General features: G+C 36.4%; 1 protein-coding gene and 1 pseudogene across 11 annotated transcripts in view; both read left to right on the top strand.

The window, feature by feature from the left end:
* Positions 1–21925, top strand: part of LOC120781839 (low-density lipoprotein receptor) — a 398201-nt gene that overhangs the window by 224638 nt on the left and 151638 nt on the right. The gene's annotated exons all lie outside the window — the stretch shown is intronic.
* On the top strand, positions 15906–16108 carry LOC120767106 (annotated as a pseudogene).

The following is a 21925-nucleotide window of genomic DNA, read 5'->3' as shown; positions in this document are numbered from 1 at the left end:
GACAAGAGCTAGCTTGAGATCATGACATTGTAAGCAGGTGCTCATTAGCTGCTTGGTAGTTTCCATGTCACAGAACAGGCAGGTTGAAATAAGACCAGTAGCCGGGATTTTTTTCTCGAGTGGTTGGTATCTATGCAAACACGTACATTATTTTCTTTGAAATAAAAATCAGCAGTGCTATCGATGGGTCAGCGTTAGAATTTGAGAATTTCACTTAAGTTTCTTCATCTGATCACAAAGTGTAATATAACTGCAGTGCCTGATTGCCCTCAAACAAAATATCGCCTTCTTAAATAAACCAGTTTCCGTATTGTTGGGCACACATGTGCGGCTATGCAAACTAACACCTTCAGATGATTCCAAGAGCTTATCTATACAACTTGAATCTTATAAGCCCCTTGAAAATTACCAAAACATTGATTCGACAATAAATGCAGACACACACACTCATGCACACAGTTGGAAAATAAAATGCCAGAAACTTTGCAGCGACGTCACACATGTTCAAACCAACTAAATTGAATCAACTATGTAATTTTCGTTTGGAAACTATAGCGCAAATTGCAACTATGCTGCCAAAACAAGGCAATAACAAAAAAAAAAATAATAATAATAAAACTTTTAGTCATAGAGCAAAGTTTTCGGTTGTGAACAGAGTGTAACCAAAGCTGGAAACGACGATGCACTTGCAGCAGCGTAGCGTTTTTTTAGTGGAAAATGTTTTCAATTTTATCAAAAATATGTATATTTAGAGATAAAATGATAAAAATGAGAGATTCTCAGCTCAGTTTGGCTTTGCTGCTTCTTTGATTAGTGTGCGCTTTGAAAATGAGTTATTTCATGCTCTAAGTGAATCGCTGATATGTAAAACATTTTATGATAATATATTTCCATTAATGTAAAGTCAAGTCTGAAACTACCGTAAACATTTCCGCAAGGGTACTTTTGCCTAACTAGATTTCAGACACATAAAAACGGCTGTAGCTGAGGCTTTGCTTCCTGCAATCACGCCATTGTCAAATGTGCATATATTTGTATATAGATTTATAATATACTCGTATAGCTAACCTGTTACCCCACAGTAAATCGCACTGTCTCCGGCTCTTTCGTTTGCTCAACACATTTAGAAGTAGTAGCACCTCGACATCTTCAGCTTCAGCCTCCACTTTCTATGTATTTTGCACTGTAACATTTACATATAGATTTTTAATGAAAACTCTATTGTAGCAAAGGCCGTAGGGTAAACACTGTCGCATCACTTGACAACGAATCAATCGGCGCTTGGCTTAGAATGACATATTTACTTCTTATGACTTTAGAACGATATTTTCCGCAAGTTGTACCTACCTTCTTTGCTACATATAAATAAAAGAATGGATATATGTGTATACCCACATACAAATACGTTTTTATCTGCTATGGCAGTGCGTGTGTGTCATTCAATCTTTTTATGGGCGCCGCATCAGCCAGCACACACACCCGCACACACACATAAATATATGGCTATGTATATATCACTTAATCCTATGCACGCTCTCACCCATATAGTAGTACACACACATACTGCCAGTTAGACTGTACATAGTTGGTAAATATACATATATATATATAATACAATAGAATCTGAAAATTGGAAAGAAGCAATAAAAGTGCTAACAATAAAGCTAACGAAAGGCAAAAGTCGCTAGCTGACAGCAGCAAGGATGAGTAAATATCTCTCTGTGCGATAAATCGATAAATGAAAGATTTAACTGTTATTTTCAGCTTCTTCTGCTCGCTCAGCGCATTCGTTTTGCAGTGTGTGGTAGTGAAGATTGCGCTTGTTCGTGTGACGCTGTGCGAAAGTGCGTCAATGTTTGTTTCGATTAGAGTGAGAGAGTGAAATAAAAAATAGCGTAAGTTTTGTTGTGCCTAAGTTTTTGGTGTGAAAAGGCGTCTAACAATAAAAAATATATTCTGTGGTTCTTCAAAATTTTCAGCAATACATTTTCAGTAGCGCTACATTTCTTAAAATTGAAAGGCATTTAACAGCAGTCGGGATTTTGTGTTCATATGAGTACGAGTTTTGAATGCGTAGATTAATATATTTTAGGGTATACCGGCATGTCGCTTATTGCAAACTGAGTTCGACTTTACTGGCTGTGAAGTCTGCACCTTCGACGAGTTCAAAATATCCGTTCCCACGACAGTCGGGTCTAAGTAACCGGAACGGACATAGATTTTTACCCAGCCAAGTACAGTCAACTCGACACCATTTCCCGAAATTACTTCAAGAATTTGTTCTGCCGCTACAATAACAGCAATAGCTCAGAATCTAACTGTTGTTTGCTTTTAAGAAACGGCAAAAGCAGCGCTTTCGTGGCGATTTTTCATCAGAATGATTAAAGAAACTTCCGAAAGGTTACTAACTATCATAGGCACAGCGATCGCTCTCAAACTACTGTAAGATACAAAATCTCTACACTTAAAGCAAGCTAATTATACTTAAAGCACCGCGTTTGATTGCTGGCAATTTAAGTAATTTAAACATAAAATATGTTCCTTTAAATTACTTTCTTGAAACAAAGATCTCTGTTTAAGAAGTTATTACTCGTGTAAGATTTATTATTATATCTATAATATCTATAATAAAATTATATGGATTATGAAATGTCTAACAATTGTTCCTTCGCATATAATTCTTTCATACATAAAATACTAGCAACAAATGTAATAATGCTATTGAGTAATCAGCACAGCGCCCAAAATTGCCAAAAGTAATTCAAAGAGCAAAAACCTATCCGAAAAAAAATATGTACAAGAGATAAAAAATATATATAAAAGCTCATACTCGCATACGTATAGCGTAAAGGTACATATACATTATAATGAAATTGTGCAAAACTTTTGCCATTCTCAGCCGCTTTTCTTGGTATTTAATACACATTGCATTGCAGACACCTTCCTCTTCCCCAACCCCTTCACGTATAACAATTTATTGTATTACCATTTTCGCTTTTCGCTTTTCGCAGAAATGCAATTGACGACCACAAATGGACGATTGTCGAGTGGAAACAACGTAGCTTTTAGTGTCTACTCGTTTATTGGTAATATGTGCTTTGTATGTAGTTTGTTGTGGGCAAATAACTTTTGCGCTGATGAAGTTGTGATTTCTTGTTGCTCTGTTCTGTTTCAAAAGTAGACAACTTTTGCTAAACGAGTTTTCTTTACTTTTGTGATTTTCCTATTGAACAAGGGAAAACACACAGCTATTTATGCGTGTATATTTGCTTTTGTATTATGCTTTTAATAAATACAACTTTGTATATATAGTATGTATATATATATATATATACATATATATATATATATGTGCACTAGGGTGTTCGTTATTTCGTTAGTTTATTATCTTTTTGAAAAACGCCTTCTAAATTTTCAGTTTTTGCTCTTAGAAAAATTTTCCAAAGTAAGCATGTTCTATATTATACCCTGAAAAGAAAACAAGATTACCGAGAAGCTTATAATCCTAGAAGGAAACTTTTGAGACCGTATAAAATAATTGATCAGCATGACGAGCTGAGTTTATTTTGTCATTTCTGCCTACCTGTTCATCTTGCTGCATATACGCGAACTACTCTTTTAGCTTTCGAAATATCGTTATGATATTTTGCTCATGTGCTTTTCTAACCAGGAAGCTGTGCATTTTTTGGAATTGTCGATATCGAACCACTATACCATATAGCTGCCTTACAAACTGAACGATCAACAAGAAGTTATTGTAGGGAATTTTTTTTATTTGACAGGATATTGGCACGAAATTTCGCATGGAGTATTGTCCAAGTCAACGGTCTAATCTCTAAGCAAATGGTTCAGATTGGTTAACCATATCGTATATGTAGCTACCATGCAAACCGAACTGTCGGCATAAAGTGCTCATATGTAAAGCTTTTTTATTTAACGCGCAATCCTTACGAAATTTCGATTATTGTCTGAAACAACTATGCAAACTCCGAAGAAATTGTTCAGTTCGGATAAATATAACATATAGCTGCCATACATACTGAACGAACGGGATCGAGTTCTTATGAGGAATATTTTGTATTTGTGAAGTGTATTATAGCTTCGATGCAAGCGAAGATAAAGGTGTTTCTTCTTTTCAATTAAAAACGTGCCTAAAGCTTGTTTCTTTTCCTAGAATATAGAAAGTTTTTGTGAGCTTTTGAATTAAAAAATTAATTTAGACCTTAAAAAATATATTGTAATAGAAAATTTTGCACTGAATGAAAAAGGTTTGATTAGTTTTTTTTTTTATAAAATCATTCTTTAAAAATTTATGCACAGTTAAGATTATGCATTGCCATTGCCCTCCATAAATTCAAGTGCCTGATATATTCTCGGTTGCTCATACGGCATGGTGTACTGTATGCCTGCTCAGTATACTTGAGTTATGAATTTAACAGTGTATAACTTTTAAAGGCATGTTATAGTGGAAAAAATCAATAGTATTTTTATTTTGTGCAGCGCAAAATCTTGTATTAGAATATCATCTTTTGCAAGTTGCGTTACCACTTCGAATTCAGCGTCTGCTTGTCGACTATAAGATTGTATCTGTACGATTTTTTATAGTTCCAAAATGGCGCTAACTGATAAAATTTATTAAAGAAATCGCAGTAGATAAAGCGAAGTGTAGATAAGGTGGCATCGTTCTCGTCGTCAATCCTCCTTTGCAAAGGATATATATAACCTCATTAATATTGGCCTCGGCTGAATTACAGATGCGCCTTGATGTCATTTGATTTCTTGTTTTGTGTCAAATTATTACGTATTTTTGTTTCTTCTGCCTTTGTTGAGGCAATTTGGAAATAAATTCTTACATATTGCTAGGCGCGCAAGCCTAACTCCATAGCAAATATTAAATTCGTTAGAAAAATGTCCACAAGGGAGTACTAACTTACGCCACAGGCATATAACTAGCACGTAGTTGTGTACATTCGAATGAACAGTAGACTACTGTTATGTGCAAAAGTAGGCTTGTGTCAGTACGTACGAGTACATGTGAGTGCTACATATGTACTTACTTGCATGCGCTATTCTTGGCATTCGCAGTGAATCCCAGCGGAAGTCAATGACACACAAATAATAAAAGCGTGCAAGGCGAGACATTCATGAATAGAAACATAGATATTTATAATTTTAAATATCTAGATTTTGGGCGTTAATATAGTGACACTTTTACTTAGTAAGCGGAAGCTAGTTTTGTTGTAAGCTAAAAGATTACTAGAGAGAGGTAGAGGTACTATCTATTAATTAATGACAAACATGTCGTTTTACTGTTGTTGCAGTGCCGGAATAAAACCCCCAATTAATTTTGAGAAATGCTGCCGACGGTACTTGGCGGATTATAAATTCAGCTTCGTTGCGGCTACAGGCCGCAACACATATGCCCTTACAATTCAGCACATTAAAATATTTTTTTTTTAAATTCAAAGTACCTTAGAACCCATAACATTTTGTAAAAATTAAGTTTTGTGGTTTATTAGCGATTTGAAATGATTCTACAATATTTCTGAAACTTTTTCGGAAAACGCTCAAATGCCTTATACTGCAAAGCGTCTGCTTGGAAAAAATGAGCGCAGTTACTAGGCAACTCAAAAAGCTCGCAATGCATTTCCTACACACTCTCTCTTCTATGGCATTTTTTATAACACAACAAGCATAAGAAAAAATTGAGTATTTTATGAGCACAAAAGTCGATTTAGCGTGTGCAAGTGGCAGAAAAACTGACAGTCATTCACAGGCGCAGACAAATAGCGCACTTAGTGAATAGTCAAAACCGGCTGAGTGGCTCAGATACGCGCACGCACTCAGTTGTAGTTTTTTCATATATTTTGTTTACCATAAATAAAACCAGTTGGGTGGAAGCTGAGTTGTGCAGGCTTTAAAGGACCCACTGCTTTAGTTTGGCTTCCAGCAATTTTTTCATGATTCGGTCACATACTTACATGTACTACATAGACTTATGCATATTACTTCAACAATTCTCAGACTTTGCTTAACTTGAATATTTTTTTAAGAATTTTAAGAATTTATACTTAAAATACTTAATAAACATTTCTTCCGGATATCTTGGCTCTGCGAACAGCTAATTTATATATATATATATATATATATATATATATATATATATATATATATGCACAGGTGCTACCACACTTTTTCACCTAATACTTTCATTTTATTGAAAAATTTACCTAGAATCGACCTACATAAGCTTATGTAGCGTTATTTTTATTTTCATTCGTGAAATTCCACTACCATACTGCAATATATCCTGAATTTGTTTATTATTTTTTACCTTCTGCGCACTCTATGTTTGTTCCCTTGAATTATATACGCCCTTCGAACTGTTTTTCTTGCGCTCACAAACCACTTGTTCACACTTATGCACTTACATATATTGAATGATAGCAAGCCTTCGTCAGTCAGTTGAAGCTGCAGCAATCATCCTTTGCACACTTCCCACAACACTTTACGCCTCCGGAGTGTCTACTTCATGGCGTTACACTCTAGTTCTTCTTGATGAGTAGCACATTTGCAGCATTTTTAATTTTTTTTTATTTTATAGTGCCTCTTTATATTGAGAAATCAAAGCGAATGCTGTTATTTGCCCTGCCTGTTGCAGCCAGATAGTGTATTATGCTTTAGCTTTGTGTTTTGAGTTTTTAGTTTCATTGAGGATTTCGGCTAAGCATACAAATCCTTTAAACCCACTAGGCACTTATAGTTACAAGCTGTATAAATGGAGCGGACTTAGACAAATCGTCTATGTTTAAGCTAGTGGCGAGCATTTGCTTTAATTTTTAATTACTTATTTTTAAATCAATGTGTTTTTAATTAATGGAAACTAATTATCATTAAGAAATATAGAAGAATAGATAAAGCTATCAAATTTATTTTAGTATTTCAGAGATTTTCAATGTGCTACCAAATAGTAAAAGTGCCCTCAATTAAATTCAATTAAATTATTTTTTTGAATTTAAATATTTTAGTTTATTTCGAATATGAAACTGATGTTAGGTTGAGCTAAACAAGAACTCATATACATATATGACATTTGCTAAATCAATGATTGGGACCGACCCAAAGGATCATGCAAATGATTGCTACTTTTTGACTCAAACAAAAAGCATTCACGCAACAAGCAAATCCAGATACACTACCAGATATCAAAACTTGACTTCGGCCGACAGACTTTCACAGTGTCGAATTGTCTATGTCAAGCTTCCAAATCGATCAGAAAATCAGAATTTTACTTCTATCGGAACTTGTTCTAAGTCAAAAATTGATAGATCAGGAAAAAACTGCTAGAAATGTTTTATGAACATTGCCCAACATTTTCTAGTAAACCATAAACTGGAAAATTTCAAAGACCTACTAAATCAACTTATCGTATAATGTATAAATAAGTACGCTGGACGCTCACCTGGACTTCTTTCCGGCAAATTTGCGTGCTGTGAATGACGTACATGGTGAGAAATACCATCAGGACATTTCCTTAAGGAAAAAGCGCTATCAAGGGAACTTATGAAGTTGATTCCTAATTATATTAACAATAAAAAAAAATTATTCAAAAAATCTATATACGAAAAATATGCCTCCAAAATACAAACTTACGTTAAGTCTTCTTCTTCTTAATTGGCGTAGACACCGCTTACGCGATTATAGCCGAGTTAATAACAGCGCGCCAGTCGTTTCTTCTTTTCGCTATGTGGCGCCAATTGGATATTCCAAGCGTCCAGGTCCTTCTCCACTTGGTCCTTCCAACGGAGTGGAGCTCTTCCTCTGCTTCCCCCGGCGGGTGCTGCGTCGAATACTTTCAGAGCTGGAGTGTTTTCGTCCATCCGGACAATATGACCTAGCCAGCGTAGCCGCTGTCTTTTAATTCGCTGAACTATGTCGATGTCGTCGTATATCTCGTACAGCTCATCGTTCCATCGAATGCGGTATTCGCCGTGGCTAACGCGCAAAGGACCATAAATCTTTCGCGGAACTTTTCTCTCGAAAACTCGCAACGTCGACTCATCCGTTGTTAATATCGTCCAAGACTCTGCACCATATAGCAGGACGGGAATTATGAGTGACTTATAGAGTTTGGTTTTTGTTTGTCGAGAGGGGACTTTGCTTCTCAATTGCAGTCCGAAGTAAGACCTGTTGGCTAGAGTTATTCTGCGTTGGATTTCTAGGCTGACATTGTTGGTGGTGTTTACGCTGGTTCCGTAAGACAGATGAAATGACTTTACAAATTTCAAAGCTTATGACTCTCAATAGTAACGTGGAGTGTCGTGAGTGCGACGACCGTTGTTTGATGACAGGAGATATTTCGTCTTGTCCTCGTTCACTGCCAGACCCATTTGTTTTGCTTCCTTGTCCAGCGTGGAGAAAGAAGAACTAACGGCGCGGGTGTTGAGGCCGATGATATCAATATCATCGGCATACGCCAGCAGCTGTACACTCTTATAGAAGATGGTACCTTCTCTATTTAGTTCTGCGGCTCGAACTATTTTCTCCAGAAGCAAGTTGAAAAAGTCGCACGATAGGGAATCGCCTTGTCTGAAACCTTGGTATCGAACGGCTCGGAGAGGTCACGTTAAGTAGACCTTAGTTTTATATGCTGAACAGCATTAAGTTTGCCAAAATATTTGTAACACCCAAAAGAAAAAGTCAAAGGTCCTGTAAAGGTAAGACTTTTCAATTTAAATTTCGTGCGGAAGTTCTTTTGTCGAAATCTTTTTTTCATATAATAGTAAGACTGTCAGTGACATCCGTGCCAAATGTAACATCAAATTAGTCATTAGTGTTTAGTATACACTTGTCTTTCTGAAGCAGATAAAGTGCATTCGGCGATTTGTACGATGAGTGAAATTATTCAACTAAGAAGTTCCGTTCAAAATGTTGGAAAAGGTCTTCGGTGATAATTGTTTGTGGCGAGCAAGTGTTTTTGATTGATACCTTTTATTCAAAGAGGGTTGAGAACGCGTTGACCACAAATCACGTCAGGATCAACATCAACTGATTATCAAAATAATGAAATGGTCCTTGAGCATCGACGATTAACAGTCAGAGATCTTACTGACATCGTTAGAATATCTGAAGGATCAATGAAAACCATTTTGAAATATAATTTGGGCTTAAAAAAGTGAAAGTCCGATTGGTTCTAGGATCATTACTTTACTTTATTACTGGCTATGGATGCTTGGATCTATGCTTACCACCCGAAAACAGACGATCAATCGGTCGAATTTCATGGCAAGTGTGTGCCAAAGCCGAAAAAACCACGCAAAGCAGATCAAAAATCAGGGTTATGTTGAAAGTTTTCTTCGAGGTGTGGTGCACTCTGAAAGCCTTCCGATCGCCGAAGCTGCCAACAAGCATTACTATTTGAGTGCTATGCGTCGTTTGCGCGAAGCTATTCGAAAAAAGAGGCCGTTAACTCTCATTTTTTGCACCACGATTATACAACGTCATATACTCCATTGATTCTTCGTGAGTTTTTCGCCAAATTTTTAACCAATATCGTGCCGCAACCATCGTATTCGCCTGATTTAGCTCCGTGTGATTTGATTTCTGGCTAAGCAGCAAATGCAAACGACCGCTCCGGGGAAATCGTTATGACATAGAATTTGAAAAATAAATTAAGAATTTTAAAACTATTAACGAAGTCTTACTACTTTTTCCTCAAAGTAGTTTATATAAGTGATCAACTTGTCGAACTGAATCGAATTAGCTACAGTTCCAGAAATAATTGATAGAATGTTTACGGTGTGTTAACTTATTCAATGGAAAAAAGACCAAATAAAACCAAAATCAAATAGAAATATTTTTTAGTAACAAAAGGGGAGGTTAACATTTTTAAAAACCAAAGCGTATTTTATTCCAAATGTGAAACAATGCAAAGATAATACTATTCGATCGTTAATTTTAAGTTGACCTCCATATTTCGTACAGCCACCCCTTGCTTGCAGAGCAGCTCTTATTCTGGTAGGCATGCTGCTTATTAGTTTGTTCCAGTGTGCTCACGCTTGTTGTCAAAGTTCGCCAAGGTTTCGGGAAACTGAATCACAACTTGTCAAGGACTCCCCAAAAGTGTTCTATTGGTGTTCTATTGGGTTGATTGTATGTTTGTTTACATATACGCCAACTAATCTCACAGTTTTTGAGATATTTGTCTGAAATTTTGCATTGTTCTTTTCCCACCCAGGCTGCTCATATGTTGTTGTCATACAAACTGCATCGTCCTTTTCTCACCAAGAGGCTGCTCATATGTTGCTGTCATACACACTGAGCGATCGGAATCAACTTTGCCGTCAAATTTTTACTGCAATATTCGACGTTAATGAGGCCACCATCTTTCTAATCCAAATTTATTAAACTGACAGATTGTCCATTAATATTTACAATCACCATTAAAGAACGAAAAAAACATTTGTAAAAGGTTTAGATTGTAACCAAAAAAAGCGCCTCAGTTGAGCGGTAGCAGTCAGTATTAACGATAACAAGCTTTCCACTCTTTTATGGTTGTTATTTCTGCTGGTCATGCGCTTATATAAATTATCCTGCGGGAAACGTCAAAAAGCAGTGAAAAGATATTTTTTACGCTGCTGATAAGCTCATTTGACGGGAGGTATATTACATTTTTACATATTTTTAACAAGAAAAACAAACATATCCGCTAAAAGTATGGACTATACAATAACCAAACCGAAATCAATAAACTCACAATAGTAAAAGTTACCACGAGCCAATATCAAATGCAGTGATGAAAATGAAAATATGTCAATATATACATAAGCATGCATTGAAATGTAATAGATATTGTGCAACTGTGCGATCTGGAAATTATGAAATTCATTTTCCCGAAATTCACCAAAGTGGAGGAATATACATATATGAAGTATATAGTACGTCACTGCAACCATGTTTAGAGCCTTCCGGCTCATGTTTTCAAAGCCACTAAATTCACACAACCATTCACCGAAGGAGCAGCGTGAAAAGCTGACTGAGTACATGCTCGCGAAAGACGATGTCGAAATTGAAATACATTTCTATTTTTCATGAAAAAAAAAATCAGAAAAATACTTACTCAGCCAGTTGAACAATGGAGAGTGAAAGAGTGCGCTCAATACTGCAGGTATTATTTATTATTCTCCATGCAGTCAGCGAACACGGTCATTCGAATACACTGCGGAAGCGAACCACACTCCGTACACCCTCCCAAGACCCACTGATACTATCAGATATGCCACTGCCACCACTGGACGGGCATTTTATTTATTCGCTCCTGCATCCTGGCGCGCATTGAAGCGCTGTCCACCGCGCCCTGAGTAATCACTCGTTGCCAAAATATTTTATGGCCGTGAGTTTTATTACCTTTTCCTCCTCACGCGCATGTTGGCCTTGTAAAATGTAATATATGCTTTAGGAAAATCGATTTTTTCAGCCGTCGCTGTCGGGTGTTGGAGGAAGCGCATCAATTATTTAAGGCATGAATCTTAGTTTATATACACAGGTATAGAAGTGGTGGTTATTGTGTAAGCCCCACTAACCATAGTTTCCATGTATGACTTTTTGGCATTAAAATCAGTTGTCTAATGCAGAGTTGAGAGTTAGTGGTTGGTGGATTTGTGTGATGTTTGAGACTTGAAAGCAATCACTTCGTAGAACATTCTCTCGATTCGATTTTTGTTCAAGTTTTTCATGTGTTTCTTGCAAAGTAGCGGTTAAGAGCCGTTTTTGTTGTTTATTATAGTTTTCTACATTGCCTCTTTGTTACTCATGTATATTTCTGGATTTGGTAACCCTAGTCTTGCAATCTGGCGAATCAAAAATTTTTCGTAAAATTGGCATTTGTAATGTTATTCACACTCATAACATTTTGTCATATGAGTGCTATTTAAGTTGTTTACAGTAACTTAAAATATTCATCTCGGTCAAAAAGTGAACATTTTTGCGCTATTATTTTTTACAACTTTGATGAAGCTCCATTAAGAACCAGTGTTTAATTGAGTTGCTTACAGTAACTTAAAACATTCATATCAGCCATAAAGTTTCATTACATCGAGAATATTTTTGCGCGATTATTTTTTAAAACTTTGAGCTTCATCAAGGAGCAGTGTTTATCCCTGGTATCTTGAATTCAATAGAGGTCGTTGATGACTTCAAAACGAATTTCGTGAAAGTCGTAACAACTCAGTTCTTGTTCCGGAAACTAAACAGCAGTCAACTGTGTGGGTATTTCAAGATGAGCTGAATCTAACGAAGTTGTTCGCACACGAAGCACATCCAAGCAAATTGTTGTCAGCTTTTTCTTTTTTTTTTTGGGAAAACTGGACACGTCGCAATCATACCATTGGAAAAATGTCAATGAACAGTAGATGCTGAATGGTCCACTACCAGTTGTTTGCCAATTGTCTTTCAAGAAATCAAGAAAACTAACCGCCAAAGATGGATCCCTTGTCATCACGACATTGCGCACTCTCACACATTGGAAACAACATAATTTTTGAGCACTCAAGACATCGATTTGATGAGTTATCTAGTTATAGACTTAGAACCGAAAAACCGAAAGACTTCTTTCTGATCCCTTATATAAAAAATAAACTGGGTGGTCTAAGAGGCATCTGAAGAGGTACAGGTGTTCTTGGACAATTGGTTCAAATGCATGCTAAAGTGTATATAGGATAATAGAGATTATTTTGGAAAAAAGTAAAGCGGTTTTCAATGAATAATATTTGTTTTTCTTCTTTGATTCTGAAATATTACAGGTAACCCTCGAATTATATCAGTATTATCACATGATTACAGATCTAATTTTACCTATGATACTAACTTAGAAATTCAACATTAAATCTCATGCATTATAAAACCCAGCAAATACCAGAAGCATAGATTTTGCGAAATCTTACACACTTCATAGCTGTAGCTTGTCTAGCTTCTTCAGTACAACGCCTTTTGCTGGGCGCAAGTCTCTAATCAACGTCAACTGCTGTCTCTTAGTACTGTATTTTATTGTGCTAATTATCTGCTTGACTTGCTACATCCGATTCAACTACGCCTCAGTGTCAGCATCATCCCAATATTCACCATTTCATTCATTCAGCGGCGAATAGCCGACATTTTCCAATAAAATATGTACAAGAAGCTGTCGTATTCGTGACACGCGCGATAACTTCGCCGTATTTAGTACGCAGTACACATTCACAGTTTAACAGTTTTTATTTAACATTTCCTCTCGGCCCGCACACCCTTTCCATGTGTCCGGCTTAAAGTTCTGCTGATCTTTTGGTTCGCCTTTGCTTTATTGGTTGCTCATGTCCGCTTGTTTACATTTTAAATACGCCATATTGAATGGGCTTCGCTCACGACACTGCACCGCGTCGCGTACGTTGTACGGTACGTGCGTTGTATTTGCACTGTCACTCTTTTTCCGCTATTTAAGCTAACGGACAATTTAATTCCTCGCGCATATCCTCACGCACACCCCTTTTTCGCGCTGGGAGTTGTTTTTGTTGCTGTAGCGACAGAATTCTGGTCGCTGGGTGTCTTGGTACGCGGCATGTGCTGGTTGCCGCTGCTATGTACCCTTCACGCCGCAACCCAAGACGCACTCTTCAGTTAGTTACGGTATTTTATGCGCGCCATCGTCAGCTATAGTGGTGCGTATCTTTTGCATCTTTATCTTTTATTACAGCATTTCCGTGTAAATATTTGCTAGTTTCCTTTCCATTTTTCAACACGTGCGCCACTTGTTTCAGTACAGACCTGCTAACCCGCAAGAGCTGAAAATTCTACGAAACAGTCCTCCTCCCTTAGCCAATATCCGCTGGCAGTTCTTTTGTATCCTTCTCGGCGCTGACGCTTCGTTTCCACCTTTTAACTCTTTTTTGTGATCTTTTGCTTTAGTTTCTTTATTGGTTCTTATTTGTTGGCCGTTTTTTCCATGTTACTCTGTAAACATTTTCTTTTTATAAATTTATTTATTTTGTTAGTTTAAATTTGATATCTTTAAACCCTTCCTTCCAAGCGGCATGTTTTCTGGTTTATAGGCATTTTTTTCTTCGAAATTATTTTGATGTCTTTTTCCTTTTTTGTTTGATTTTATAATATTTTTTTATTTATCAATTTTTTTTTTTTGGTTTTTTTGTTTGCAAATTCAATTTTCTCATTCTTTCTCTGCCTACAATATTTTGTAATGACCGTTTTTTTCTCACTGCTGCTCACTTTACATCGCTTCATTCTATTGACCTCAATAACATTGCTTTCTTCGACTCATTTCTGCAGCATAGACAAGTTTGACTTTTCATGTCTCTCTATTGGGTTATTATGCTCTAGTTCGCTTCATTTTATTGTTTGCACCGCTGAGCGTTATTTCGTTCCTTTTCGTTCTAAATTCGCTCACTTGGTCGATTGATACAACTCTTTCTTCTGACGACTCTTACTCTTTAACTTCTACATCATGAACTCCCTCAACCACCAGAAGGAATTTCTGCCAGCTCGTACGCTAATGATTGTACGATAATGACGTTGGGCATTGGAATCGATGGCATGTGTCCAAAAGTAAATGGCTATCTTTCCGGCCTTTCTCGCTTCCTCGCTGCACGGAGCCTAACACTCTCCTCCACTAAATCTACAGCGACCATATTCACTAAAGAAAGACTAAGGAGTACAGACTTTATTTTAATAATGCAGTCGATGTCGTTCCGACTGTCAATAGCCCTAAGATTTTAAGTGTGACATTCGACAGCCTCTGCCTGTTATTACCAAAGTACAAAGCCGCAACAAAATACTCAAGTCGCCGACCGGCAGCACATGGGCGCAAATACGTGAATGAATACAATTCAATCGGCCTTTCCCTCTTAACTACTACTACTACTTAGTGCGGCTAAGATGTTCGCCTGGTTGCAATGAAACGCAGACGAGGAAGCTACAGACATGTCAGAACACAACAGTCCGGACTACAACGGAAAGCCTCTTGATGTTTCCCATCGAACATGTGCACAGTGAGGACCACTTGCTCCCAGTTAAAAAGATAAATGAACTCCTATCAAAGCAGTCTTTGGTGGGATACTTTCATATATTTCCGACAAGCATTGACCGCCATTCACAGTGGAGCCATAAACGTTTTCACGGACTGAATGGCGTACTTGGGGCCGAACAACCACACATTGCAGACAAAGAGCTCGAGTTGCCGCAAGAATAGAAAGTGACTCTTGCGCAGCTTCGTCCTGGATACTGTAGCAGGCTAAACTCTTACCTATCTAAAATCGACCCCGTCATAGCAAATATATGTACGTGCAACGTGTTCCCGCATAACACTAACCACCTCTTTACATGCCACGATAACCCTACCCATCTGACACCGATCTCCCTATGGTCCGACCCCGATGAAACAGTATGTTTCCTAGATTTGACGTTCGATAATAAAAGCTGCCAGAGGAAACTTTTCTGAGATTATCACTTTCAGATTTTTTGAAGTTATACTTTTATACGAGGCCCGAAAAGGTTGCGAAAGATTCAGGTTGCGCAACCTTGCTCAATATGAATCTACGTAACCTTGTCTGCGAAGATGTTCGGAGCAGCAAGCGAAGGGTGACAATCGCCGATCGTTTGTTCCGTTTCTTTCGGCACAGCTCGGCTTTTCTACCAAAACACAATGTTGCCATGCTTATGCTGTTGTTGTTTTTGTAGAACAATGTTTCAATTTTTTTGGTTGGTGACATATTCACATGTGTGCGCATATGTATGTTTGTATGCTTATGCATTGTTGACATTATGCTTCTTTTTCTTTCCTATGTCTTTCATTTCTGCGAATTCTCAACTACTTTGCGTATATTTTGGTTGAAATACTCTGCGTTGGCCGTTGAAAAATTAAGGCTATACTTTACAGGATAATTTCTGTAGTTAGTCTTCATTTAAATTTTTTGGAAATCGACCCGCGATGACGAGGTATATCATTTTATCTGACAGCGTGAGGTTTATGAACTTCATTTCTAATATTGTGTTGTGGCATATTAGAAATGATGTTTCTTCGAAAATCGCTCGCTTACAACGGATAAAACGACTTCTGAGTGGTGATTTTAATGAATAAATTCCAAGGTTTTACGCAAAAATAATGCGGTCAATAAGTACAGTACGCTTATGTATGCTTGCGCATTATTTTTCTTTCGTTTGTCTTTCATTTTTGCGAATTCTCAACTATTTTATGTGACTTTATTTCTTTCGTCTCTCTTTTCATACACATACATTCATATGAGCATGTGCAGATACACAAGATAGGATAGAAAGATGTATGCCTTTTAACATCGTATACTATACTAATAAATATTTTTCGTACTAATAGAAATGAAATTTATCACAGCAATATGATGTATGTATATGTATATTAGGTATATTGCTGTGATAAATTTAATTTCTATTAGTAAGAAAAATATTTATTAGTATAGTATTACGATGTTAAAATGCAAAAATTAAAGACTAAGTCCGTCGAGATTCGAACCTGCGTTCACATTCTGACTTTTTATGTGCTTACCACCAACACCACTATTGACACTTTCGTGGCGTTGTCTTAAGTATGGTTTGGTTTTGCATGTAAGAAATATACGATGGTTCAAATAATTTTGTTTAAGTACAGAAATATGCTTCTGTAGAACATTTGCTTTCGCAAACATACAGACAAATGTGCAAACGACATAATATATGTATACAAAAATCGACTAAAATGCATGAGAAAATAAAATGGACAACTAGGGCAAATAATTTTAAAAAAAATTTATTGATAATTAAATATAAATGAAAATACATGAAAATTTACTTAAATTTATTTAAATTTATTGAAAAACTGCAAAGAAAAATAAAAATAAAATTCATTTTACTTTGGCCCAGTTTTGTGCGCAATACAAATGCAACGCCAATAATGAATACAAGAAATTGACTGAACACCATGATATAAGTTATACAAATTATAATATGACAACCCAATTCGAAGAGTACAAAAGAGAGATGGTTACGCTGCATTATGAATTTAAAAAGCTCTAGTTTTCTTTCATACAAAATGATATGCATTTCTGAATATCACTAAGAAGTATAACTTCTTCCGCGCGTAGGGGCTCCACGCACCTTTTTTTTTTTCTTTGTAAGAGGCAGCGACTCATTAAAATTTACAAAAATTCATATCTCAAATGATAACTGAAAATATTTTAAATTTACTAAGCGAAAAAATACCATATTATCATAATAAGTAATTTCTTAATAAAAATTTTGTAATAATCCAAATATGTATAACTTATTTAGCTGTTACATAAAACTATTTTATTTATCATATTAATCTATCACATTTTACTAGCAGCTGTTTTGGTTTACAAAATAAAGAAGAGGTACTATTTCGTAACCACTAATGAGCTATTAAAGCAATGTCGGTAATTTTATTGGAGCACTTAAATGCACTCATATCGCTCTCACTCGTATTTGACCAACTAATATCGTTAGAGTATTTTGCAGTTACTATTTTTATGCACATTCTCACCTATCTGCTAAGGTGAGTGTGCAAGTTTGTGTACAAAGTCTGCTTAATTTGACATGTGTCACAGTTGATTGATGGGCTCAACCAATCATTAACTTTGTCGCACATATGTACTCGACGGGCTGTGCTTCAATTGTGGCTGCAATATGTCCGCATTCTAATATTCTCTGAAAATTTATGCAATATGTGCCCGTTATTTTGTTCAAGTTAACGAAAGCAATTCAAGCAAAATAATCAAGTAATTGTCTAGCTCGAAAAACATAATTTAATCGCTTTAATGTTGATTGTCTACGTTTAGGCATGAGTTACTTAAGTGATAAAACGTAACTAGTACGTAGGTTATATTTTTTATTTTCAACTATTTTTGCAATTTGGCAACTCACACCTTTAACTTAAAGTTTGCCATTTTTGTTGTTGTACATGATCAGTACGTTTCGACATATGAGCGCTATTTGTGTTACTTACAGTATCTTAAAATATTCATGTAGAAAAAAAATTTAATCAAATCGTAATTGTTTTTACAACTTTCAATTTGGATTAGCTCAGCAACATCGTTGAACTTAATTAATTTTTCTTTTGACAATAAAGCTTCATCAGGGACCATTGTTTATCGATGTTATCGTGTATTCAATGAAGATCGTAAATACCTCTAAGACGAATTTCGTGAATGTTTTCCAAAATGAGTTGTCATTCCTGAAACTTTTGATGCAGGTGCTTGAGACCTATGGGGATATTAATACAATAGAAAGCATTGGCCAAAGTCAACAGCAGTCGACTGCATGGCGGTTTTATGATGAGATAACGAATCCAACAATAGCATGTAACACAACCAAGCAAATGATTGCTTATTTTTTGGAAAGATTCGACATATCGCAACCATAATACTAGAATAACGCAGATTTGTAAATTCTGAGTGGCACACAACCATTTGTTTGAGAGTTGTTTATTAAGAAATCAGATAAAAACCGCCGAATAGGAATCAATCTTTATCACGACAATGCGAACTCTCACACATCAACTGAAACAACTGCACTTTTGAGCGCTCAAAACAGCGATTTGATGAGTCATTTAGCGTATACCCCAGACTTGGCAAGAAATGATTTCCTTTTATTCCCGTCTGTTAAAAAAATAAGCTAGAAGGTCTGAAAGATATCTGAAAAGTCAGGTGATGCATTTAGAACCCATGTTTGGGTCATACCTCCAACAGGGTAGCAAGAGCTTTTCGACAATGCAAAAAGTGTACAGCTGAATGCGTATTATTTTGAAAAACAATTAAGCGATTTTGGATTTTAATATGATTTATGGTTCTCTAAGCCCGAAATATAAAATTCAATCCTCGTTTAGAGTTCTAAGCTTCAACTCATAACTAAAAATTAAAATTTTGAATCAATACAAGTACTGTTCGCAGTACATTTCAGATGCTAGTCTACTAGTTAGCATTACTGTAGCTTTGAGTGGCGCTTCTAGCTCACATTTATTCAGCATGGCTTACTGAACGTTATATTCTTATGAATGTTTTTATTTTTTTTGGCACTTTTTAACTGAATTTAACTTTCCAACACTTTTTAAATAAATTTTCTCTTCTTTCTCTTTGCAGGTAAGCACGCTAATAACAATGCAATACTTTGCAGCATAAAGGCCCAAATCTGCTTTTACGTGTACTACAAGTAAAGTTATGAATTTTAAAAATGCATTATCGTTAGTAGCGAAGTACTACAAAAGCAGTTACTCTAAATTTTTGAATCAAAAACGAAAGTAAGTAAGATTTGGAGAAATCATAAACTCATGCTGCCATTACTAAAAATGCTTATCAACTCATCGCTTAAGATGAAAATCCGGATCATTTTCAAGTTGTTGCTCAGCCCAATCCATGAATATACGACGATTCTGGTGGTTAAGCGTTTTAAATTCATCGGTCAATTTGATCTTGTAAGGATGTAAGCCAAGATTTGTTCGCAAAATTCGCTCTCTTAAAGTTGAGGCCACTGACTCCGAATTTCGGAAGTAAGTTTTACTAATTTCGATTCATTGTTGCATCGTATATCTTTCCATGATAAAATGGCAAGCATTTCTGAAGAGGAATATCAAAAGAGCAGTAAAAAATATGACGTCGTTTACTGTCACTTTCGGTCTACTTTTGTAGCGTTGCTTTAGAAAAACCCCCTACTTGGAATATAGCTCAATTGGTTCTTAGAAAATGCTCTGGCACGCCATCTTGAGAACTGGAAAAGTTCACATTTGTGTCTATAATAGCAGAATTTCCTATTATAATTGAGTATTGAAAATTGGCAACACGTTTTGCTTTCATTTTTTAAGTTGGAGCAAGCAATTTTCGATAAAATTATATTGGAGCAATTTTCTCAAGCATTACGTGCGAGCCAAATTAACTGACCAACGGTCCACACAGGCTGTTGCAAATGCCTAGCAGCCTACAGCATCCGATTATTTGGCAGCAATTTCAAGCAATTGTGGTAATTTCAACAGTTCTGCGCGGTGTTTGTATGCCCAAACGAAAACAGTTGCCAAGTAAATCGAAATAAAAGAAAATCACAAGAAAATTAGAAAAACAACCACCTATGTACATACATATATAACTATACTATACATATCAATTGCGAAGCTGCAAAGGCAAGCAAATACTACGAAAATATTTTCCCAAAATTTGGTCAATACGAGGTCTCGTATATGCATCGACTTGTCGTAGTACGTGTGTCGAATGCAGCGTGTTTGCATTGAACGCATACATGCACGCACACATGCAGCGGCGAGGTGTGCCGAGCCTTCAAGGCGTGGCTGCCACGTCCATGGCTTACCTCGGCACGCATTCGCTTTTCATCTGCTTGTAATTTTCTCATTTGCGCACTAATTTCATTTCCGTTTGGTCATCGATTTCCTGTGCAATTGGAAGCTGGCAGCTACAGTGGCTGTGTACTCGTCTGCATGTGTGAGTGAGAGCATCTTCTGGCGAACTGAATCTGCTTCACATTCGCTTGCCTGTGTATTTACACTCAAGTGAAAAATCATATTTGCTTTTATATAATATATTGTTCAACATAATTTGATGGTAGTCTTAACAGAAATGATGTACAGTCATGGAAAAAAGTCTACATACATATTTAGTTTGTGCGATTTTGTCAAAACTGTTAGGAAAATCGAAAAAGTTTATGTCGATATTCAAGTATTTTCAGGAAAAAGTTTGTTGGACACAAGCTCGGATAAGCGCAGTTTTTAGGGTCTGATCATATAAAATTTTCCTATTTTCTTTTCTAGAACGTGCCAAATATGTTCAATCGAATTTATGTAAATCTGATGACTGGGTTGGTGAATTTAGTAGTCTCGGGACCATTAAATAGAAGTCAGTTTCGAACAATGTGTGAAGTGTGCTTTCTATCGTTGTTTTGTTGCCCAATCCGAAGCTTCCCAAAACTCAAACTATCTCCAGTTGCGTGCAGTTTTTGTGCCAACATGCTTCTATGAACATAGCGGTCTTTAGTGCTCTCTTCAAAACTAAATACCCATTTCCAGCTGAAGCCAGGATACACCAATCCATAACGTTGTCGTCTCCATATTTGGTTTCCTCCAAACCATAACGCTGTCGTCTCTATATTTGGTTTCCTCCAAACTCTATATCGGCCTTTACTTCTAAAAATATGATTTCTGTCGGCGGTAAAAACGCCTTCGCTTCCAAAAATGCAGATTTTTAGATTTCATAAAAGATTGGCCAAATGGAAAAATCGAAAGATGTATGTAGACTTTTTTCCTTAACTGTATGTGAAGCTTCAAATACTTTCGGTCATTTGATCCTTTAATGAAAATATTAAAAATTGCACTGCGTCTTCCTCAACGTTACGGTACCAGCAAAACAAATTATTACGGTGAAACAAATTCAGTTCAGCTAGAAATTTCCACATGGTCTTCGGAGATATATAATAGTAATGGTCAGTGATACAAGATTTTGACGATAATTCTCTATTCTTTATAAGCTATTGGGTAGTTGAAAAAGTCTTTTCGTATTTCTAATCAAACTTCAACCTTTTTTTAATATTTATCCTAATTTGTAAATAAATGAATATGTACCATTTTGGTCGACCACTTTTGTCATTTTTCCGCCAGAGACATTATTCTATCAGTGTAAAAACTTTCTGCTTTCTCGGCGAAAAACTGCGACAAGTAGTTTCACAGGCTTCTCTTGAAGCCAACTTTACTCCATTGAGGGAATTCTGCATTGAACGAAGCAAATGGTAGTCCGATGGTGCAAGATCAGGGTTATATGGTGGACGTATCAAAACTTCCAGCCAAGCTCTCCCAGTTTTTGCGGAGTCATCAAAGATGTGTGTGATTGAGCGTTGTGCTAATGGAAGACGAAGCCCT

This window comes from Bactrocera tryoni, chromosome 1 (genome assembly GCF_016617805.1).
Source record: "Bactrocera tryoni isolate S06 chromosome 1, CSIRO_BtryS06_freeze2, whole genome shotgun sequence".
NCBI classification, from domain to species: domain Eukaryota; kingdom Metazoa; phylum Arthropoda; class Insecta; order Diptera; family Tephritidae; genus Bactrocera; species Bactrocera tryoni.
This window is presented reverse-complemented; position numbering and strand designations above follow the sequence as displayed.